Source organism: Rhinopithecus roxellana, chromosome 7 (assembly GCF_007565055.1).
Source record: "Rhinopithecus roxellana isolate Shanxi Qingling chromosome 7, ASM756505v1, whole genome shotgun sequence".
NCBI classification, from domain to species: domain Eukaryota; kingdom Metazoa; phylum Chordata; class Mammalia; order Primates; family Cercopithecidae; genus Rhinopithecus; species Rhinopithecus roxellana.
In genome coordinates this window covers 83627912-83649445 of record NC_044555.1, presented here as the reverse complement: position 1 = coordinate 83649445, position 21534 = coordinate 83627912, and the positions used below count along the sequence as shown (strand labels likewise).

The 21534-nt window shown below is 43.1% G+C and overlaps 1 protein-coding gene across 8 annotated transcripts in view; it reads left to right on the top strand.

Moving 5' to 3' along the window:
• Window positions 1–21534, top strand: part of RAI2 (retinoic acid induced 2) — a 61907-nt gene that overhangs the window by 5815 nt on the left and 34558 nt on the right. For 3 of the 8 annotated variants that reach the window (XM_030934506.1, XM_030934505.1, XM_030934507.1), the window contains 2 exons: window positions 16565–16685; window positions 17926–18122. The exons of 4 other annotated variants lie outside the window; for them this stretch is intronic. The gene's annotated coding sequence lies outside the window, so the exon portion shown is untranslated. The remainder of the gene's footprint in view (window positions 1–16564; window positions 16686–17925; window positions 18123–21534) is intronic. One more of the 8 variants, XM_030934508.1, reaches the window with a different exon arrangement.

Genomic DNA, 21534 nt, shown 5'->3' with positions numbered 1-21534 from the left:
GCAGTCTGGCATCAAGCGATTTTGATTTTCAGTAGCTCAGGTGCCATGATGGGGGTTCCCCATGGAACCTACCCATGAGCATGTTGGCTCAGTCTCATGCTCTATGAGGAATGTGGGACCCAGAAACCTCATAGAATGAGCAAGGCAGAAGGGGCACAGGCAGGACTGGCTTGAATGAAATGACTCCTTTCCTTTCCTCGACCCCACCCACCTCAGGCCGGTGTCCTCGTCCATCAGAGAATTCCTTGACACCTGCTTTAGTAGGAGCTTAAAGTACTATCTGTTGCAGGGATTTGTGCTTGGAGAGTAATGTCACCAGTAGACACCCTCATGCTGAGAGTGAGTTATTTGGGGCTGGGGCCAGCCTTAAAGGAGAGAAAATAAAAAAGAGGATGCACACTGTCACTTCCTGACAGCTTGATGAGAACAAGAGCAAGGACATAAATAAAATTTCTGCGAGGGAGACAGAATAAATGCAAGGAAGGTCAATTTCACACAACCATAGCACCGCAGATGAAGAAAACTGGCCAAAGGAGAGTTCAGGGAGGCAGAAGAAGGATTTTGGCTGGCACTGTAGTATCATCACATCACATCATTCCTGGGTCCTTCCCTGGGCACTGGGCATGGCATGAATAGATGGAAAGGGATGGGATAATGAACTTGAGACTGCAGTGATTTACAGGTCAGGCGCCTGTGGCTCTGGCTCCTGAGGGGGCTGCCCTCACAGGGGACCCTTGGCTGACCTCCTTGGGCTCCTCAGAAGGAGTTGGTTTTGTTTCACATGGCAGAAGCAGACTGTTTACTGGCGCACAGGAAGAATCCAACATTCTGGCGAAAAATAATTCATTAACAGCCAGGGTATTACCAGTTCCCTGGAAAAGCTCCTCCAGCTGCACTGTAGCAACTGTTCTTTTTCAGCAGCAGAATCGGGCCATGCTGGCAGCCAAGACTGGGTGTGTTTGGGCGTTTTTATTATTGTTGTTATTTTTGCCTTTGTGTATATGGCCACTTTTCCCTTATAATTCAGAGAAAGAAACGGAGGCCTGGAAGGGTTGAAATGGTGTAGCTGTCAGCCATTCTTTCCTTCGTGCTTTAAGCCTGGAAGCTCCAGGCTGACTGTAGGAACATAGGTTTTTCCGGATCAAAGCCCATCCCCAACTTGGGGGCAATGCAGAACCACATAGAATGTTCTAGGATGAAAGGAATTTTAGGGAACTGAAACACCTGTTCTTAAGATTCTCTGAAAGCAATTGGCTGAGGAATCTCTCCCCACCCCCATACACACAACCAAGCAGAAAGTCCTATCTTAGCTGTGTGGAATTCTTTTGCTTACTATTAATTGGCACAATGGGGCCAAAGTATGTGATTCATCATCCTAGTTTTGAGGGCATTTGGAAAACCAGGCAAGCATAACCAAGAGAATGGGCTGCATGTTTTGTTCACTAAAGAATGATTGAATCTACAGTAAATACAAGGAAAGATTCAGGAAGCTTTTTGTGCTCTGGAAAAATATGTTTTTTTAAAAAAGGTTTTTGTCTGCCTATTTGTTTTTTAATGCCTCATGCTCAGAAATGTGTGCCCAGCTAGCAAAAAATGGGAAAGAATAGCATTTCCTTGTTTTAGTTTTTTTAAAACTCTAATTGCAGGTTAAGTAAGATACAGTGTATTGATTTTGATTTTGTATGGAACATAACTAGATAATCATTTTATTTTATGAGATATTAATTTCCACCTATTTAGACTGATGAAATAGGCATTTAAAATATCCCATACCTACCCCCACCATCATCACAGTATTTCATTAATGTTCCTAGATTCAGATGGAGAACCTATTTCATTTATATGGAAAAGGAGTAAATATGTTAGTCAACATATATGTAAACCTTCCTTAGATTTCAAAAAAATGGGATCCTTTCCCTTTTTTTAAAAAAATATGAATGTTAAAAGCCAAGCATATTTGGCTTTATCTGGAGCATGGTTTCCTCACCTTGGCCCTGTTGACATTTTAGACCAGAGAATTGCTTGTTGCAGGGGACTGTCCCATGCACCTTAAGATGTTTAGCAGCATCCCTGGCCTCCACCCACTAGATACCATTAGCACCACATCCCCCTACCCCAGACCTTGCCAAATGTCCCCTCTGGGACAAAATTAGCCCTGTTGAGGACCACTTGTCTAGACCAAAATTTAATAAGTACTTTGTGTTTTTCTGGAAAATTCCATTTGAAATAATAAAAGACACAATTTCCCCCCTCTGACTTTTATATATACAATTCATGGGCATGATTAATTAACAGTTGGAAGTGGGTCATGTGCGTGATTTAATTCTAAGGTTGGTGGAAGGGTCTATAAGATTGTATAAGCATGGAGACTTTTTCAAGGCAGGCAATTTTATAAGTCATAGGTAATTGGGGGGCACATTGTAAGAACTAGTGGCTTCTCTGGTTTTTCATAAAGAGAACAGGTTTATTCCTCCCTAATTTCTTTTTCATATGCACCTGATTCCAGGCATGACTTCAAAGCCAGCAGACATCTTCCCCCGCCCCCAGCCCCTCCCCACTGTCATTTCTCTGGTAGCATCTTAAGCCTGAGCCAATTAATTTAGCCCTTTAGTGTACTTGTGAGAGCTCTGCTGGTAATATTGTAATGGACTCATTTCAGATTGTAGCAGCCCTTTACCCACCACTAAATTCCATGTTTTCCAGTACTATTGAGAAAGAAAGTCAACAGTACTTTCTTGGTAGATGGATCATTTTTCGTAATGATTGGAAGTTGAAATTCAGGTGGCCCCCATCACCCCTGGCAATTTTGTTTCCTTTTATACACATTTGTTTCCTTGAAGCAACCCTCCTTCAGGCAGCTAGCACCTGGTAATGCCTACAAGCAACAACAGCAGATGAAATGTTGCCACCAGGACAAGCCCTCAGCCAATAATATTCTTTCTGGTAGTCCCTTGAAAGGCTAGAAAGGAGGATCATGCCTTACACAGGGAAGGTGTCATGGGGGCAAACCATGCCCTGCCCATACGTGGAAATGGAATGGGTGTTTGTGGGGGTAGGGAGAGGGCAAAGAAGTGAATCACTCATTATACAGGGAAAGTGTTCCCCAGTCAGCCCTCCCCTGCCAGCCTCTGGGAGTGATATGGCAGCAAGGGATGCTGGTGAAGGATAGGGGCAGTTGCTCAGTGCAGAAGTCAACATAGGCCACTTCATTTTGCAGCCATTCAAGGTAGGCTGACCTTTTCCAAAGAATGTCATGCGTAGGATTCCCTTGTATGCTAGCCAGTGAGGAAAGATGGAAAGGTGAGCACTGAGGGATTTGGCAAGCCAGCACCATTTCTTCACTGGTGAGTTCCAGCATCTCTTGAAGTGTAGTTGAAGTCTTCCTTGTCACCATGAAGAGAAAGGCAGCGAGCTGGCAGGGATCCACAGTGTGCTGGGCTCAGGCGGATAAATAATTGATTTGCAACACGTGACACTTGGTCATTCTAAGTTGCCAGTCCCTCACAGGCCAGGATTCGGGTGATGGTCGCAACACTGGGAGAGGAAACAGGATCATAAATCTGGGCGTTGGAGGCCAGTTTTGCGGTACAGAGGCCACTGGGGCCACCACTGTGTGCTGCAGAAGCAAACAGACAGGTCCGAGTGTGTGTTGTTCCTCAAAATAATGGCAATGGAAATGGCTGTGAAAAACATTTAGGACCTTGTCATAAAAATGCAAACAGTCTTCCTTCTATAGGGAAAAGCTAAATAAACCCTATTGCAGCTGTATTAAGTAGAAACAGATTTGAAAATCGGGTTTTTTTTTGTTTGTTTGTTTTGTTTTGTTTTGTTTCTGAGACACTTATTTATAGCAGGTTGGGCAGAGGCTGCCACTATCTTTCGAGACTCCAGAAGAGTGTTTTCCAGATGGTCCTTGCTGTTTTTCTCTTTATTAAGCTTAGCCGAACACTGCTGTGCTTGGAAAGGGTCATAGAAACCAGTGTTACTTTTTTTCAGATTACAATGGCCATTGATTGGCTAGCAATCAATGGATGGGAATGGATTGAGCCTGTGCTGATGAATTTCCTTTTGCATTTTATAAACAAGAAAAATGTCAAGGAAAGCACAAAATAGGGATACTCTTTCAACTATACACATCAAAGCTTTGAAAACCATACAGAGTTACATTTCCTATTACTTTCCATTTAAATTTTGTTCTAAAATAATGCTCCCCTCTTTGCTAAAGCTCTACAGTGTTACCATTTCCTTTCCAACATCTAAACAATGTCCAGATCCATTTCAGATTGAGCAATTAGCTCTGGATGCAATTTTCTTTTATGAAAAAAAGAATCACTAACCCTCTAGACTAAATATGAAATTATTGAATGTGAAAATATCAATATGGGGCCATTTGTTCTAAGATCCTTTTTCGCCTATCACTGGCATTTTAAGAAGGTTAGAAAAGGCCAATGCTTCCCTGGCCTTCCATGTTGGACACAGCCACACCAGAAACCCCAAACTTTGTTTGTGCTCATAGAGGCTGGGCAGCTGGATTTGAGGTCATCAGGGCTGAAGCTTACAGCCAAAACTGCAAGGGGAAACATCTTAGAATGTCACATAAGCCAGTGCTCCCCATAGACCAGGTTTGTAGACCACTGCCTGTATTAGACAGGATTTCTGCCCCTACACAGTGAAGTGGAAGAAAAGTGAAAATGCCATGAATTTATTTTGTTTAAAGCTAAACTTTTTCCACTTTACAAAACTGCCCTATATTCCCAAATGATCTTTCCTACTCTCCTTGATGTGAAACTTTCCTTTACGACTTATCAAGAGATAGTGGATGACATTTGTATTTTGACATCTTTATTTGACAAAGTCAGAAGTTGTCCAACTTATATTGGGTCCTTCATTTTAAAAATGTTACTCATCTATAACATTAAAAAGTCTGAGATTCACCCAGGAGGCCCAAGTAGACCTGGAAGGGGAGCCTTTGTTATGATTCCTAAGCCAGAAACAACAACCTGAGGAAGGATCCTGGGGCTGCTTCCCTGCGTCCCTTTACTCAGCTCTTGTGACTCCTCACTCATAGAGAGCTGGCTTTGTCCTAAGCCCATGTGAAGAATAGAATTGCTTCTTTGGAGGAGTTTGAGAGGGTAAAATTGCCCTCTTGAACATGAATACACAAGCGTGCAGCCTCAATGCTGAGAGCCTGGGACCTTTAGCCCTGACTCCCAATGTAAATGCCATTGCCGGTTCTCGTGGGCTTGATCCCCTTCACCCTCTCCTCAGCCATGCCCACTGCTGTCATGAGCACAGGACTCAAAAGGCTCCCAGTGTGGCCCTGTTGTCCTCACTGCTCTGCATGATTTGTTGCATTGCTCCCCCCAGCTGGTGTTCTACAGGCCTGCATCAGCTTCCTCCTGCTAAAGCACCTCTCTAGTCTTGTCACCCTAGCTCAAGAACATTCTGTGACCCCCTATTTCCTAATAAGGTTGAATAAAACTCCACATATGAAGCCCTCTCTACTTTCCCAGCCCATTTCTCCCCTCCCAGAGCTTAGACTGGCGTTCAGTAAGGCATCATGGGAGGGTGTCTGCAGGTTGTACAGCTTCTCTGTGCTGGGTTTTGTTTGTTTTCTTATATGGGGGGAGATTTCCAAAAAGGTTATGGGGTATCTTGAGCATCTTTCTAGATGAAGAAAATGGAAGACTTGAGTTTAATGTGAGAGAGAAAAAGAGAGAAGAAAAGAAACAAAGAAAAGAAAAGAAAGCCTTTCACAAAATGAGGCTTTCTGGTTTCAAGAATTGCAGCCTTACTACAAGTCTCTTACTACTCTGGGTTAGGATACCACCTTTCTGGCCTGCCAGCAAGTGGGTATTGCTTCAGATTTACACTACTAGCTTTCCTGTTGAGAACTGAGCCACTTAACCCAGCTTTGAAATGTACAACTCAAACACAGTGGAACGGGTCCATCCTAGCCAATACAGAATGTCCATTCTGTTAGGAAACATCCTCCAATGACTGCTCATGAAATCATGAAAGCAATGATATTACCTATCATTTATCAAGCTCCTGCTTATAGGCTGGATAGTGGTACCAGGTGATTTACATATATTGTTTTATTTCCAGCTCCATAACAACCATATGAGGTAGGTATACATATTATGAACTCTATTTCAGAGAGAAGGAATCAGAGGCTTGGATAAGTTTAGTAACTTACACAAGGTCACACCACTTACAGGAGGTAGAACTGGGATTCTTTACAGCCTGGTTCAGTAGAACTTTCTGCAATGATGGAAATGTGCACAGTCCAATATGGTAGCCAATAGCTACAAGTAACTGTAGGAGTACTAGAAATGTGGCTGGTGTGGCCAAGGAAGTGGATTTTACTGAATGTACACTTTGGTAGCAGCTCTAGAATATGCATGTTTCCCCGCACCATTCCATCTCTCTGCTCTCTGCAGACTTTATATCTCTCTTCCTCCCTCTAGACAAAATACAGCTCTGCTTTTTCTCAGAGGCCTGTAGCCAGTTCTCAAGGGCAAGTGTGCATTAGAATTGCCTCTGTACCTCAGGGAGCAGTGGTCGCTGGCTCAAGTCAGGAGGGAGAAGCTTCCTTCCCACTGCTGTCCTGAAGAGCTTACCCTCTCCTCGTCATCCCAGCTTTATTTGGGCAACTGTTAGATTTGGTCACTTCCTTGGCAGTTGTTCTTGAATGCATTCATTTTAATTTGGGATCCTTCGGGAGGAAGAGGGTGGAGAGCCAGTTAGGGGTGAAGGAAGAAGCATGGGCTCTAGGAACTGCCTGACCACCCTAGCAATCTAGGGCAAGCCCAGGCAGAGAGGCCCATTTGCTGTCCAATTTGCTGTTCTCTGTAATTAAATAGGGCAGAAAAGTTGACTAGGAAAGAGTGAGACAGACAGATAATGAAGCCAGGTTTTCCCCCACTCCTCCGTGCCCCCACACTTATTTCTTCACCCTAATTGAAGTCTTTGTCCATTTTGGAGGGCAAAAGCCAGCCTCCCTGGGGCAGGGATGGAGGCAAGGGGGTGTGAGTGGCTAGGAGGCCAGGGAAGGTCTGCAAAGGTCCCTTGAAGGAGACTGACGTCAGCCACCTTAACACTTGATCTCCATTTCAGCAGTGCTGAGAATGTTTTTGTTTGTTTGTTTGGTTGGTTGGGTGGTTGGTTTTTTTTTTTTTTTATACAGGTAGAAAGAAGTAGTTGAGGTTACTCACCAAAGCAACTGTTGAGCTGTTTTTCTTATGAATATTTGTAAAATAAAAGAGTGATATGGAATCTTTTTTTCTGAAAGTGCACAAATCTTCTGTTTTCCCCCACAGAGACTAAGCTTTTTTCTTTTCTCTCTGTCTCTCCCCTCTCCCTCCCCTACCTTTTTTTTTTTTTTTTTTCGTTTTTTGTTTTATTTGAGAGCAGAAATCATGTGTCTTTTTTTGTGGCTTGGTCTCAAACCAACATTCATTCTCTTGAGCCAGGCAGCACTTCCTAAAGCTCATTTTAATCATAGTCTATGGTAGTCCAGCCCTCCTTGGCTCCTGGCAGCACTTAGATGCTGATAATAGATTGAACAAAAAAGTGCTAACACACAAGTTTCCCTCAGTTTGTCTGTTTCCAAAAGTAAATCTCCAAAGGCATGAAGTCAAGTCCTCTTTTGCATTATTATAGAGGCTCTGTCCCCATTAATTGGTGGTGAAATGTAAATTTCTTGGGCTTTTAATACTTCCATTTTCCTACCACTTAGCTCTCTGCCATCTACCCATGAGCGGCTCAGTAAATACCAGCACATGGTGGGTCCCAGGGTTCTGGCCCTCTCCGGTCTTTGTCACCATCATCACCAGGGGCTGAGGCCTGCTTACCTCTAGTCAGCCAAACCCACTGTTAACTCCATTGTGGATATTTGGACAGGAAGCTCTTCATCCCCTATCCGTATGGATACTTATTTGCTGCCTTCAAATTCATTGCTTTCTGCAGAGGGCTATGCCAAGTGCTTCACCCTTCCCCTTCATTCCTTTTGACCACTTCTGTGGCTGGGGGCAAAGGACTCCCATGTTCTCCAAACCTAAGATGGAGTTGAAGCACTGGGCCAGGGCCTTAATATATGTGCTTTTACTTCAACCACATAGGCACTTTCAGAAACAGCGATTTTCATTTGCAGGATGAATAAACTGAGGCAGCACAAGGGCCAGTTCTGAGTGATGAGCAGGAAAGGTGAGCAGGATCCACATAATAATGGGTCTTGTGTGCCTTGATAAAGACCTTGGACTTCATCCTGAGCAGTTTTCAGGAGGCTTGTGACATGACCTAATTTATGTGTTTGGTCTTTTTCCCAGTGGAGATTAACTGGAGAGTGGGGCATGGGGAAGGTAGGGGGAATGAAGACCACAAAGTCTCTGTTGCAGTAACCCAGAAAGAAGCGAGGAAGAACTAAAGTAGAGGAGTGCAGCAGATGGGGAGGCCAGTGGCTGGATTCAGAAAGAATCTAGGAGGCTGCCTATCTGAGGCTTGGTGATGGCTTTGCATTAGTCTGTTCTCACGCTGCTAATAAAGACATACTTGAGACTCGGTAATTTATAAAGGAAAGAGATTTAATGGACTCACAGTTCCACGTGGCTGGGGAGGCCTCACAATCATGGTGGAAGACTAAGGAAGGGCAAAGGAACATCTTACGTGGTGGCAGGCAAGAGAGAGCTTGTGCAGGGGAACTCCCATCCATAAAACCATCAAATCTTGTGAGACTTATTTACTACCATGAGAACAGTATGGGGAAAACCACCCCCCATGATTCAATTATGTCCACCTGGCCCTGCCCTTGACACATGCGGATTATTACAATTCAAGGTGAGATTTGGATAGGGACATAGCCAAATCATATTAGGCTGATAGACAGACTAAATGATGACAGCACCCTGGTTTCTGTCTTTTGGGCCTCTTGGTGGGTCAGGAAACTCAGAATAAGGGAGAGAGTGGGTACCTGGGCATACCCTCCCCCTGCAGCCAGGCCTAGGTGAGTAGTCAGAAAATGTTGGTGTGGCCTAGGCAATCCTATGCTGAGTCCTCAATTCTGAAGGAAATGCAATGAAAACAAATTAATGGGTCAGAAGAGCCTTTTGAAGCCATTCTGGGGACAAAAACAAAAGCTGACAGACATAGTCAACAGCCAGGAGCACCTTCAGTCCGCAGCTTTAAATGCACTTCACAAATACATACACTTTAAATAGGTCAGACTCTGTAAGCAGGAGGGGACTTTGGGTGAGCCTGCTGGTTCAGGCTTTGCCTGGGCCCAGCTAGGGGAGAGGGGTTTCGCTGGTGGCCTGCTGCTAGCATGACCAACCATCCTGTCCTCATTTGCCTGGGATTGAGAGGGTGCTTAAGACACAGGACTTTCAGTTTTAAAACTCAGACAGTCCTGGGCAAACCGGGGTGAGTGAGTCACCCTACCTGCCAGGGGAAGTGTTGCAACATGGATGGTTGAGCTGATTGGAACCAAAGCAGTGGAGATTCACTTCCACCTGAACTGGCATCAGTATGGAGATGCCACCACAGAGAAGAAAAGGAGCTTGGGAATAGAAAAGGCAATAACATATCCCAAACCCTTTCCAATAGCTTCTCTGGTTCCAACTGAAGCACTTCTCTTAAAATAGGAGCCTGAGATCCTTACCCTGCCTTCCTGGAAACTAGACTGCCCTATGCACTTCTTGTTATCCCACCCATCTGAGGCCTGTCTAGATATTTCAGTTGAATTTCAGATAAGTGAACAAATCCTTCAGTCCTGCTGGAATCTGGGACTTGAAAGTCCTTGACTGAACATGGAAATATGTTAAACTGCGTCTTGAGTGAGAAAAACAATTTCTTTACATAATGCATTCCTACGTCCTTAAAATCATGATTAGAAAATACTTTTTATTTTTCTAGGAGCAGCAAGATGCAGACTCTTGTGTAGCAGTAGACCATTCAAATTTTAATTTTGCAAAGCAACTGTAGTCCTCCATTATTCATCACTCTACTGAAACCAAATTTTAAAATTTTTAAGTTTTCAAAAGCTTCCTTTGTCCATCCCATCCCAAAGATTTCTCTTGCAAAGCAAACCTCAGTAAATAAACAGGCAACATGTTGTAAATGGTACAAAGCAGAGAGCTTGAAGTAGGAAGCTAATGAAAGGGATTTTTCCTGTTGGGTCCTGGTGCAAGCCTTCAGGTGCATTCAGAAATACAAAGAGAAATGCAGAGTGAGGTGACACACTCATCTTAGGACACCAGTGACAGAGAAAAGCACTCAGAGTTTATTCTCGTGGTGGCACCTGAATCCTCAACAACTAGAATATGGAGGGTGGTCTAGGAGGAATTCAGTTCAGGGAAATAAAAGCGAAAGGGAAAACTAGAGGAAGATGTGAAAAAGGCAAGAATAAGATTCATCAGCCATGGCCATGTGGTTCAGATAGTGGAGAACCACCCCTAATGGGACTTGGGTCTTTGGAAAGTGCCCTCAATGATACCCTGTCCTCCTAAAATGAGTCTGAGAGAGAAAATGAGTCTTGTTGTTTATTTGTGGCACTCTGTACCACTGTATGAGGAGTAGATATTAGACCTTAAATAATAGTATCAGCATTTTTAAAAGGTTGTCTATTTCACACACACTTCAAATAGGTCAATTTTTAAGCAGTGGGGTGACATGGTTTATTCTTTCCTTGGTAATGTTTGGTTTTTAAAGCCAGCTATATGGATGGGAGAAGTGTTAAAAATTATCTAACACAAATTTTTATTTGTGGATTTTTGTCTAAAATTCTTACCTACATACACAAAATTGCATGTATTATTAAGCGTACATCTTGAAGAATTTTCACAAACAGCCCACCCATGTCACCAGTGCCCTGATGGAGACACAGACTGCACCAGCCCCTGGAAGCTTCTTCATGCCCTCTTCATTATCCTTACCAACAACAGCCACTATCTTTTAACAGCATAGATTTGTTGTATCGCATACAGGGATTTTTAAATAATAGCTTTGTGTATGAGTACCAAAAAATAAACCAGTCCTGCGATTTGTTTTGGTGGAGAGGGTGGGAGCAGAAGTTTTGTAATGGTTTTCTTTCTCTGGCTATTCTCAGTTAGGCTTGTTAAACAGGAAGTTTCCAAGCTGGGTTCTTGCTGGTATAGGGTTTGGGCAGGCTGGTCTCTTCTGCCCAAGACAATGCCCAGGCTGCAAGCCAGTAACCTGTTCTTGGCACCATCTGGCCAAAGGCAGCCACCAAGCTTGCTTTATCTGCCTTATTAAAGCCTCTGTCAGAGCTTGCAAAGACACATGTCTGGGAGCACCGAGTATAGGACAATAAAATGGCTGGGAGTCCTCTGAATCAACTGGCCTTCTGGAAGGTAAAGCCAGGCACAGCGACTAAAACAGCATATCCAACGAGGACATTTTTCTCCAGCTTCCAAATGAGAGTATGATTGATGAATTTCTCTTCTTCGTAGGTTTCATTATATTTTTCTATGTGCATTCTGCCCCCTTTTCTTTTTGCTGCAGGAGGCAAAAAGTAGGAAGGTGGGAATCAAGCTGTGGAACATACATCGTAATGTGTCTGAAGCAGCATCAGCAAAGGACTTATTTGTTCTCCTGGGCTGTGGAGTGCCGAGTGATTGAATGCTCGCCAAGCTGTCAGTTTTATGAAACAAATTCCCTAACCCTCTTGGCCCAGAGCTTTGCTCCGCCTGAAATGTAAAAGAAATAACTTTTAATAGAAAACTCATTGCGAAAATCTAAGATAAGATTTCCGAGCAACTTCTCTCTGAAGAATAAAATGAAATATTGAAGAAAGCATTTGATGGGGTACTCTTAGGGAACCTTATTTCTCAGTTCTTAGTTAACAAACTATGTTAATAAAAATATTTAGACTTTCGTGATGCATAATGCATTTTTATTCCTAGTGAGCTGGCCTGTTTGTATACACAGATGTTTCCTGTGGCCCTTCTATCATTGCTTCTATTTTTTCTGAAACAATATTTCTAGCAGGAAATAGAATCTTATGTTAAGAACCTTAGTCCCTCATAGACCCTGTTAGTTTGAATGAGGATATTTTCATTTTTAGATTTAATACTTGAAGGAGTAGGGTCATAATCTTTTTTTTTTTTCAAGAACATGGAAAATACTTTTAATAAAAAGATAATGCAATGAATCCACTGTATCAAGACATTAGACAGTTCTTCCTTGGCTTCTAGATTAGACCTGACCAATTCATCCAGGCACATTCATTGCTGAAGGGCTGGATGGCTTTTCTATCTCTGTTCTCACTGTCAAAGCTGCTGTGAGTAATGTCTGCCCTTTCATGAAAACCTTAGGTGTGTTCAACTGGATTTCACAGATTTTCCAGAGCATTGTTCTCACAGAGCTGCAGTTTCCTTTCCAGCACCAGGAGCACTGTCGCAACATAGCTCACGAGCTCCGTTTCTCTGCCACACGTCGGAATGCATGGAAATGCATTACAAATAAAACCCACAGGCAAGTGTGCTAAGGAAGGAAATGAGGTTTTACACGTCAGCACTTAAAAAAAAAAAAAAGATGAACCTGTCTTAATTGAAAAATGGCGTAACACCCTAATGAAAAATCAAGTTTCAGGATTCAGTCCCTAATATCTGAGTGATGAGTGCATATTTCCTCCTGTGGCTACTCCTGTGAGTGACTTCTGAAATAATCAGGCAGTGTGTCGAAATAAGATATCAATGGGTGTTACTATAGGAGTGAGGCATAGCTGTCTGGCTGACATGCCGGTCACCGCCTACGTGCCAGGATAGAAAGGAATGAAACTTCTGTTTTTTTTGCAGTTTTATTTTCTTCACCTTGCTAGTAAATCTTGTTTTTCTATGATCATAAAAGTAGACATACTTACTTTGAAAAATGTACAAGTATGAGAAGACAGCACGAAGAGAATAAATATAATTTGCATTCTTACCACCCAGAGATTGCCACTATCATCGTTTTGGTTCATGTCCTCACAGTCTTTTTTATTTTTCCCTATACATATATTCTTTACCTTCTCCAGGAGTTTGGAGCTTTACAGTTCAAAGTCTTCTTGTGCTTAAATTGATTTTCTCAAAACTTTGCCGATCATTTATGTTTCCCTAATCATTAACATCAAAAATGAAAAGGTACCTGTTTTATTACTTCTCATAGGTGACAAAATTTTTTTAGCATATTTATTTCTCCTTTTCTACTGACTGCCGTATCCCCCAAGCACATGGAACCTAGCAGTTCCTTAATATAAATGTTGAATCAATGAATGAATGATGACAGTTCATCCTCATATTACTCCCGGGGGTGAGCATCAGCTCCTGAGGCTAACGCCTTCCACCATCCTTTACTGCCTCTCCCTCGCAGTGAGATTAAGCCTCCCTCTGTCCACTGGGTCTGCTCTCCCTGGTTTTCCATGGAGTATGGGCAATAAGGGGATGCAATGGAAAGGGGTCGCTCTTTAGAGTCAAACGGGCCAAATTCTCAGGTCTACCAACTACTACATAATGGAACGAGTGTCTTCATCTCTCTGGCCTCAGAGATGCCAACTGTATGGTGGGTGGCAGTGATACCTGCCTGTCAGGATGAGTGACAAGTATGCAAGATGCCTGGTACACGAGATCCAACGTCTGCAGCTGCTAGTACTTTGCCCACTTTCTTTCTAATGACAGCATAAATAAAGAGCCCTTGGGGCCCTAGAGCACTTCCTTCTCTTCACATTTCCAGTCGTTTCATCTAATGAGCCATAGGAAGATTTCTGATGAGTTACCTGATGCTTCTGTGCCAAGTAAATCAGAGAAATAACCAAGAATTGAGTGGCCTTTTTAATAATCTGCTTCTTGTGCTTCTTCCACTGCCATCGCACGTGCTTTCACTGCAGCAGGTGTCCTGCTGCATTGTAATTGTGTGTTCACACAGCTGACTCCCCCATGACACAGTGACTGTGCCTTCCATCTTGGTATCCTCAGCCCGGGACCCACAGTGCTTGTAATTGAGGAGTCACTCAATGTATATTGATTGAATGGATGAATGAATAAATGAACAAATGAATAGTATCGTATTGTACACATCTTGTCCCTATCTCGACCACACACATGGACTTTCTGCAAACCATACTGTAGAATTAAATTGTAAGCCTTCTGAATCTGTAATGTAAGCCTCTGACAGACAGACATACAGGTACTGGTTCTGAAAAGTGCAAGCTTAAGGGAAAAAATGATATTTCCTTTTAGTTGCCATGATTAATCCATGGATTCACTGGTTCACGTGTGAGGTTCTTTAGTGGAGTAGCAGTGACAATGTATTCATGGTACAGCTTCTTGTCTGCAGCTTTTAGTTTGAGTTAGATGTGTGTTGGCATCTCTTTCACACAGAATCTGAGGAGCTGGCATTTATTTTTGACAGCATCTCAAATCTTGTGAAAGTCAGAGCTTGGGGCTGGCATTGTTTTTTAGTAGTATCTCAGACGGTGGCAGGACAACCTTGATGATAAAAAAGAGAGGCTTAAACAGATGTCTTCTTAGAGTTTTTCCAAAAAACTAGAAGTTCAGCAAAAAAAAAAAAAAAAAAAAAAAAAAAAGAGCTTCTGAACTTCCTAGAGCAAAGGCTTCTTTGAGCATCAACTATTTGCAGACTGGACACAAATAAACACTCACAAACAAAGTCATAGGAATTTGTTTCCCTCTCTAATTCACCATGGCAGTGATTGCTGGTTAGTTCTCAAAACCCGTTTTGTTTATCTTCCTAGGTACCCAAATAGACTACATTTCCCATTCTCTCTTGCAGTTGTATGTGTGGCCATCTGCCTGAGTTCTGGCCAGTGGGATGTGAGGAGAAAGGAGAGCACCTGTGGTCCAACCATAAAAGCTTTCTAGGTTTTCCTCTAAGCTCTTCTCTTATCCACTGGCTGTCTGGGATAGAGTGAAGTCCCAGAGTCACCTTGAAAGCCACAGTTAAAGATGGCAGAGCCTCTTCTACCTAGGGAAGGTCATTTCATGGAACAGAACTGCCAGATCTGGAGCCCCCACCCTGGACAGTTACATAAACAAGACATAAGCTTTCATTATTGAACCATTACAAGTTAGGAGCAATTCACTAGGTAGCTTATCCTACCTTAACTAAGTCATACTCCTTGGATTTATTTTTAAGCAGCCTATAGTTTTCAAAGGCCTTTTATGTGCCTGAAATTGTTTATGTTACTAATCCTTTCAGTAGCCCTGCAAAGATTCCTTATTTTACAGCGATAGATGCAACTCCAAGTAGGAAGGGGATGAGCATTTTGTCCACCACAATCGCCCCAGGATTGGCACAGAGGGTGGCATTGAGTAGGCTCTCAATGAGGCTTGTTGATGATGGGCGAAAGGAAGGTTCAACAAGACAAAGTCACATGCCCAGACCCCATAGCTAGAAAATGCTGAACTCACTGGCCTCAAGGTCCAACTGCCTCTGAGTATTGGTAATCCAAGATTTTAAAAAGAATGGGTGAGGGGCCAGTGATGGACACTTAGAAAAAAATGTTTTTGTCTCTTTCTGACTGAAAAAAGTAACACATATATAAAAATAAAAACATTATAGATATCTGAAACAAAGACAGGAACAGCGCTCTGTAATGTTATCAGAGAAAACTGGTACATGCTTGGTTTTATTCTTTAAGTTCTTAACACACACATGTGTACACACACGCTCACTCAACAAAAATTAGTTCATGTTACATGTAGAAAATATAGAAAACCTATATTCTCTCCTGCCAAATGACTTCTTCACCTATTTTTCCCTTAAATAATTTCCTTGGACATTTTTTTCCATGTCAGAACATACCAACCTGTGTCCTCCTTTGCAAGGACTGGGTAATATTTGGTGTAATAATCTGGGATAATTAACTAAGCCAATTCCCTCTCAGCTGACATTTAGGTTGTTTCCAGTCTTTATAACACAAAAGAGCTGTGATAAACCTGCTTGTGCATTTATCTTTGGGGGAGATTTCTCAGAGTTAAATGGTGGGTACGCTGATGGGAATTTTTCACTGTCTTCCACACATGGAGACCTATTTTCTGCAGAAGGTCCAGATGGTCAACAGATATTGAAATGGACTCAGTGGAGTTAGTTCTTCAAGTTAAGGTAACAACAGCAGAAAAAAAGGGTTTTCCGGGATCTCAGAAGGCTACAGCTATGTTCCGAGTCCAAGGCAAAGACTAACAGCGAGGAGGTGCCAGCATCCCAAATTGAGAGGATGACACCTTCTGGATATTGGCGGGTTTCTCTGCATTCCCGTGGCAACGAAGTCTGCATTGTCTGGAAGGTCAGGGCTGATCTGGGCCCAGGATGGACACTGTTCCACACTAAGAAGGGAAGCAAGACTCCTTACTGTGAGGGGGGCAGTGGCCAGTAGGACAGGGAAAGAGAGAGGGAGGAGGACGGTGCATAGTTGTCACCGCAGAGTTCCTGTCAGGGCTGAAGCAGAAGATTCCAGGACACTCACTCCACAGAACCAGGCGGAAACCTGATGTGCCCAGACAGCTTTTGAGGTGAGCAGGTGGCTCCAGGCAGATGTCTTTGTTTGCAGGCACAGCTGCGTGCACACTGAGATGTTCCTGTCCATGAGGGATGTTTCTGGAACGATGATGATGATGATGATGATGATGATGATGATGACAGTGGCTGTGGTTGGCAGCGGGAAGAAGGAGGTGATTACCCAAACTGCACTGGCACTATAAGAGTTGACCCTGAGAGGGGAGGGGCTGCTTCCGCTGTGTGTGTGTGTGTGATCCCTTGTGGTATGAGCATGTGATGTGTGCTTTGTGTGTGTGTAGGTCTGTGCAGTGTGATGTGGTTGAGTATGTGAGTGTGCCGTGTATATGATGTGTGATGTGTGCAGTCCTATGTGTGTGACTGTGTTGGGTGTGTTGCAGCAGCAGTGTGGGATGTGAGTGCATGTGGTGTTGCGGGGTGGCATGGAGCATGGAGTGTGTGTGGATGTGATTCAATGCATGAGGTGCTGTGTTTTGTATGTGTGTGTGCGTTTGAGGCGGTCCTGATTAAATTCCCCCAAACTATTCATGCTGCGCACCAAAGACCTCTGGGTTCATGTTGAGTTTTTCCTCCTGTCTTCTCTGTTTCCTGTGGCAAAAATGCCAACTTCACCAAGAGAACCCTCTTGAACATTTTCTCCCTAAGGAGACCAAGCTCTAGGGAAGGGCTTAAGTTTCCACTGGTCACAGTTAGAGAAAGAGAGAGAGAGACAGTATTCTCTAGAGCTGTCTTATTTTATTTCACTGTTCTTTTAACTTATCGTTATATTAGTCTATCTTACCTTTTCATAGAGTTATATATGACACATACAGTAAAGTCACAGAGTACACAAATCTTACATGCTGATAGGTTTTAAGTGCATGTGTATTCACCCATATAATCATACCCCAGATCAAAATAGAATACAGTCCCAGCACCCAAAAGGGCTCCCTTGAGCCCCTTTCTAGTCAATATCTCCCACAGGCAAACACCATTCTTACTTTGGTATTGGTAGATTAGTTGTGTCTGCTCTAGAGTTTCATATGAACAGAATCATGCAGTATAGGTAGTCTTTTTGTCTGGCTGTTTTCACTTAGCATAATGCTTATGAGATTCATCCATGTTGTTGCTTGTATCACTAGTTCCTTCCTTTTTATTGCTGTGTAGCATCTTATTGTATGGATGTATTACAGTTTGTTTATCCATTCTCCTGCTGACGGACATCTGGGTGGTTTCCAGTTCAGGGCTATTGCAAATAAAGCTGCTACAAATATTCTTGAACATGTCTTTTTGTGGCCATATGTAGAGCTGTCTTAATGTTGCCTGTGATAGCATTTGACAAAGATAGAGCTTGCAAAAAATAACCCCCTGCCAAAAATCAAACAACAACAATAACAAAACCCCCAACTTACCCAGCAGGCTTCCCAGGAAGAATGAAGCAGTCAACTTGCATAAGACCTGTCTTGACTTCTCTCCTTTGGGGAAAGAGGGCCACATTAAGAAGGGTGGCAGGCTTGCGTGGACACAGAATTCCACTGCCAAATAGACATCATTTCTGAGAACTTCAGTGTTTATGATCCAGGTTTCCCAGTGATTAAATTACTCCTTGGGAGGTAAGTTGGGATTTTTGGTAGGGCCACTGGCTGCTTCAGGATCTGCGAGCTGTGGTTTGGGCTCCAATGCCAAGATTTCCCATTAGAAGCCCTGTAAAGCTGGGTGCAGACAACTTCTAAAGGTACCCAATTTACTTTTAGGGAACTCAGACCTTGGTAAAATCCAGCCTGATGCCCATCCACAGCATGTCAGGAAGGATTTCAGAGAGTGAAGAAAGAGAAACAAACAGGCCTGCACCTGCACACTGGTGGGCTTTGGTCTTTTGGGTGTCTGCAGCAGCTAGCTCTTTGACCGATTATCTCTATAGTGGAAGCTATCTTGGCTAACCCATCTCCACCCATCTGTGTGCTTACTTCAAACCCCTGCAGTTCTGTGCTCCAAGACTTCAGTACTGGCCCTGGAAGCATGCTTAGTCCAGGCACAGGGCAAGCAAGAGGCTCTGGAACATATGCCACCAGGAGCAGCCCTCAACCGATGATGCAATGGAACTGGAAGACAGATGCCCCTGCTTTCTCTCCCTCAGTAGGGAGAAACCTGAGGTTAACTCCCAGTGGGACTGAGCCCCAGTTGCTCATAGCAGTCAGCTGCTTATTAACACATCCTGAATTGTTTGCCTTTCTTTCCTTTCTCACTTCTCTACTGCTCCATGGGTGTTGCCTGAGGTCCCCTTCTACATACACTATATGCACTCAGATCTTGGTCACAGGGTCTGCCTTTGGGAGAATCCAAATTTAACCATGCTCTTCCCCAAGGAAAAATGCTTTCTGGCACATACATTAATTTTGCCTGGGGATTTTGCAAATTCCATGACACTGTCTGCATCACCTGGTCTAGGGTTCAGCAAGGCCATCATCAGATATCTTTGCTGTGGAAAAGCTTGTGATCAGGGGCTGACTCAGTGGAGGACCATAATAAATACAGATGGCCCCCAACTTACGATAGTTCAACTTATAATTTGTTTTCACCTTTACAACGGTGCAAAAGTCATACTCATTCAGTAGAAATTGTACTTTGAGGCTGGGCACGGTGGCTCATGCCTGTAATCCCAGCACTTTGGGAGGCCGAGGTGGGCGGATCACGAGGTCGGGAAATTGAGACCATCCTGGCTAACATGGTGAAACCCTGTCTGTACTAAAAATACAAAAATAAATTAGCCTGGCACGGTGGGGGCGCCTGTAGTCCCAGCTACTCAGGAGGTTGAGGCAGGAGAATGGCGTGAACCCCGGAGGTGGAGCTTGCAGTGAGCTGAGATCGTGCCACTGCACTCCAGCCTGGGCAACAGAGCGAGACTCCATCTCAAAAAAAAAAAAAAAAAAAGAAAGAAAGAAATTGTACTTCGAATACCTGTATAGCCATTCTGTTTTTCACTTTTAGTACAGTATTCAATAAAGTACTGAGATAGTCAACACTGTGTTATAAAATATGCTTGCTGTTAGATTTTTTTACCCAACAATAGGATAATATAAGTGTTCTGAGCTTACATTAAAGTTGACTAGGCTAAGCTATGATTTTGGTAGGTTAGGTGTATGAAATGCATTTTTGACTACAATATTTTCAACTTATGACAGGACATAAACCTATCGTAAGTCAAGGAGCATCTGTAGTACTTAATTTTCAAGCTACAATGAAGGCAGACAGCTTGATCCCATTGCTCCCTGTCCTTGTCACTCCCAATGCTGTCTGTGCATGATAGACATGTAACTCCAAAAATATGTGGGGAAATGGAATCATTTAAGACATGGGGATTGCAGGGGTGGGAGTTGAGGGGTGGGCATTGTTACTTAAGGGAATTCTCAACAGCTCTGTATCTCTGAGGAAAATGGCTTATCATAAAATACAGTGTGAAAAGGAAAAGACAAAAATTGTATCTCTGCCATGATAGGTTGTTTCCTGTAAAAAACAAAACAATAAAGTCAAATAGTTTTGATTTGTTGGCGGCATAAGACTCCTGAATGAATTTTTCCATTTTTTCTAAATTTTCCAAAATTCAGTTGTAATGTAAGCATGAGTATTTTAAAAATAATTCCAAGATGAATCTTTTTAGGTAGAAAAATCATACTGCACAAAGCAGTTTGTCCAGTTTCTTTTTCATCTTTTCTTGGAGGGGTATTTTTCCACATAAGAAAGGGAACAGAGGAAGGAGGTGAGGCTATAGGGCAGTGGGATATAATTAGCTATAACATTTGATTATTTGAGTTTGAGTTTGTGGTTCTGGGAGGATAAACACATGGACCTATCTCAGTGAGGCTGGGGTGATCTGGAGGCCTACAGCATTTAAAGAGGGCAAGACATCAAATTGCAGATACAGATCTTGGTTCATCTGTGTGGAGGGCACAGCTGGAAAAGGAAGGGCTGGGGAGCGGGGAATATGAAGGCACAGATAAACTCGGGCTATCCAAGAGTTGGGGATGGTAGAGGAAGGATTGTGGTTTTGGTTTTGAAGGACTCCCTTTGGCCTGATGCCCCTCATTGCCTGGGGCAAATTTAGAAGCACACAAGCTGTTTAAGTTACATTCTAGTAACCTTTCCCCAGTGGCTGTGTTTGCCTGTTCTGATCCCACACTATGCTACACACATTTTCTAATCGTTTTACTGTTTCATTGATTGCAGAATTAGAAGCATCCACTGTCTGGTAAAAGTAGGTCAGGGAAGTTCCTGACTTTGCTATGTTACTAATAGATTTCTGAATGGTAGCGTATGGGTGCCTTAATGTGACATTTGAGCAGAAGAACAATGGTGATCACTCACTGACGATTTTGTGCTTGAATCATTCTTTTCTCCAACATGAACACGTGTTGGGGAGATCTCTGAGATTACAGGTGCTGGTGAAGAGTAAATGAGGCACTGATATGTTCATTTGAAAGCAAATCAGTGCTTTTATCTGGGCCTGATCTCTCCAGGCCTCCCTCTTCTTGTGGCTCTCTGCCATTTGCCTTTCTCATCACAACTCTCCTCCCTGAGCCACCACCATAAAAACCTTTTCTGTAACGCCTGCCATATGAAATAGTGTTACATATGCAACCTCTTTCCATCAACCCACCACCTTCCCCTCCTGTAAGCTACCTTGGAATCCCATCTCTCTTACCTTCCCCTGTCTTCTCCTCAACCTCCTTTTTTCTCCTCTTGGTGTTTTATTCTCTTCCCATACGAACCCAGCTTAAGGATACTGTGGGCCTCACAGAACCCATAGAAAATGAAACTGCCTTGCCTTATAATCAGCTAGGAAGCCCTTAGGTTGTCCCCAGGAAAAAAGTAAAGCCAGTCAAATTATAAAGACCTAGACACTGTCAAATTCACCACATGGGCATTGCTATTGTCAAGTAATGATTTAGATAGGCACGCTGTGGGTTATCTCGCTTGCTCTCTTCTTTAAAAAAACATACGAACCATTTTTGCTTAAACTACTTCTTC